Source organism: Belonocnema kinseyi, chromosome 6, assembly GCF_010883055.1.
Source record: "Belonocnema kinseyi isolate 2016_QV_RU_SX_M_011 chromosome 6, B_treatae_v1, whole genome shotgun sequence".
NCBI classification, from domain to species: Eukaryota; Metazoa; Arthropoda; class Insecta; order Hymenoptera; family Cynipidae; genus Belonocnema; species Belonocnema kinseyi.
In genome coordinates, this window is record NC_046662.1 from 106,601,751 (window position 1) to 106,604,748 (window position 2,998).

General features: G+C 30.6%; 2 protein-coding genes across 3 annotated transcripts in view; one reads left to right on the forward strand and one right to left on the reverse strand.

The window, feature by feature from the left end:
* The window catches only part of LOC117175537, a 458,677-nt gene that overhangs the window by 234,604 nt on the left and 221,075 nt on the right, over positions 1–2,998 (forward strand). The window lies entirely within an intron of this gene.
* LOC117174781 overlaps positions 1–2,998 on the reverse strand; it is a 386,591-nt gene that overhangs the window by 3,012 nt on the left and 380,581 nt on the right. The window lies entirely within an intron of this gene.

The following is a 2,998-nucleotide window of genomic DNA, read 5'->3' on the forward strand; positions in this document are numbered from 1 at the left end:
CTGTAAGTGCTTATTTTGAGGAACTTCCGAAAACGCACTTTTCTGAAGGATTAAAAAAACTTAAAAAGCGATTGACCAAGTGTATAGAGCTCCAAGGAGATTGTGTTGAAAAATAAAAAAAAATTTACCCGAAAAAAATTGTTTTTATACTTCATTCTAAGGACTTATTAAACTACCCTCGTATGTAAGGTGGCGAAAGGTTAAAAGCTGGCTCCCGAAATGGCCTGCAGGGTCGACAGAGTTACACTATTAGTGTTGCCTAATAATGAACTCCCTCTCAGTTTCTCTTTGATATAACTAAAATATATAGGCATTGCAAATGTAAATAAACTTTAATTCTACGAATTATCACAAATATTCAATTACACAACCTTCAAGTTGATTCTCGATTTATGTGCTTAATTAAAACAAAAATATAATCTTTATGTAAATAAATATAATGAAAAAAATGCATGAGCAAATACATAATACATCTGTTTATAACATAAAAGACTATAATTTTCAGGTAAACATTTAAATAACTTTTAATCTCCATCTTTTTTATAATTTAAAATTTTATGTGTTAGTGACTTTTAATAATAATTTAAGGAAGAAAATTTAAACATATTTACATGTAATTTTGAAAATTGAATGAAGATATAAATCTCAAAACATCAGCATCATTCCGAAAATATTGTTAAATTTTAACCTGCATTTACTGAACATTTACTACAGGACTTATGTGCAAATTACATATTTATGTTATATGATCAGTTTTCTTTCGTATTTAGTTGAGTCTGCTTATTAAATTTATAGCAAATGCAAATTAAAATGTTACGATTCAAACTATGAGCACTTGCTTCAACAGACTTCAAAGCTTCGACACTGATTTTTCAGAGTCTACAATGTAGGTCTATCTACTTTAACTTCAACAGAAGCAAAATAATGGTCGTATTATAACATCATATCAACGACATCAAACTGTGAAGCACTCAACCAGGAATTCTAATAACCTCTATATTGTCTTTCACATCAATCAACTGTATAGTTCATTAATTTATTCATTGATCTGCATACTTCTATTGTTTTCGAATGCAGCAAAAACTATCAATTAAATATTACCTAATAGTATATAAGTCCTAATATCTTTTAACAATATATCAACTAACATTTCTAATATTCAGCTTAAAAATATAAAAATAAAATATTAAAGTATTCAGCTTAAGGCAAATAACAGAAAAAAGTTTGAGAGTAGGAAAAAAAGTTTTCTGTGCATTTGTTGACCTAGGAAAAGCTTTTGACAAGGTAAATAGAAGTAAACTTTGGGCAGTCCTGAAAGAGTATGTAGTCAATGGATGGCTCCTACAAGCTATAAAAACAATATATACGGGTAGCAAAGCGAGTGTAAAGGTGAATGGGAAATTGAGTGACTGTTTCGATATTCTTCAAAAAGTTAGACAAGGATGCGTTATGACTTCATGATTATTTATATTATTCATGGACAAATGTTTAAGAATGGCTCTTTTCGACGAAGAGGGTGTGGATATCGAAACAGTAAGGGTATGTGGGTTAGCATTCGCAGATGATAAGGTTGTTATGGCAGAGTCAATCGAAGACTTACAAAGAATGTTGCATAAACTACATGCAAGCATGAAGAGCATGGGCCTTAAAATTAACGCAAATAAAGCAAAAACTATGGTGTTCGAAGGAAAGAGTGAGAAAACACTATGCAATATTTTATTAAATGATGAGAGAATAAAATTGATAGGTTCGTATACCTTGGTAACTTATTTACTAGGGGCGGGGAGATAGATGAGGAATTAGATAGACGCATAAACGAAGGTAAGAAGATTATTGGTAGAGCAGGTCCCCTTATCAGTAGTAAAAATATATCAAATAAAGCTAAAATGGCAATACATAATTTTATATTTGAACCGACCTCACTATACGGTAGCGAGACATGGACTTATCAAGAAAAAGATAAGAGTAAAATTAACGCAATTGACATGAGATTCGTGCGCAAAATATGCGGGAAAACTCTGATGAACAAAGTAAGTAACGAGAAAATTTTAAAAGAATGTGGTGCAGAAGAGACGCTCGTAGATACATGGGAAAGAAATCGGTTAAGATGGTTCGGGCATGTTGAGAGAATGCCAAATGAACGAATAACGAAACAAGTGTATCAAGGTAAAGTAAATGGCAGCGTGCCCAGAGGTAGACCGCGGAAAGAATGGTTAGAATGCATGAATGAGACCCTAGTTAGAAGAGACAGAAGAAGTCACAGAAACACGAGAGTCTGCATGAAAAAATGCATGGACATAAAAGAAGCTAGAGAAGTATGCCAGGACAGGAACGAATGGCATTACTTACTACATTATTTACATTATTTATAGTTTAAAATTACTTTAAAATCTTAAAACTCATTTAAATTCTACCTGCATAAAAATATCTTGACCTCTTTTAAATATTTCAAAATCTTTTGGAATTCGATTATAAACTTACAAAATTTCCTGAATTTCCTGAAAACCTTTTGAAATACATAAAAATATTTTTAAATTACATGGAAATCCTTGAACTGCTTTGATTTTTTTAAAAATAATTTTAAATGCTTTGTAATATTTCAAATTTCTTTAACGACTTTTCAAACGATATGAAATTCATTGAAATGCCACAAAATACCTTAAAATAAAAAAATCTCCTGATCTCATAAAAAGTATTTGAAATTCTTTAAAATCTCTTGAAAATTCTTGTACTTTCTGGAATTCTTCTAAAATCTTTTTAAATTCTTTAAAAATACATAAAATCTTTTTGAATTCATTTATAAACTTTAATCTTTCTCAATTTAAAAGAATGTTTAAATCCCGTAAAATTATTTGGAATTCATTAAAATCCTTTTAAACACTTCAAAATATTTTGTACCACAAACTCTCGCTTTTAGCCAAGTTTCGGGGGTTGCCTTCAAATGGCCTTGGACTGATTTCGAAAGGACAGTAACATAAACAGTGAGGGCCGGCGGACT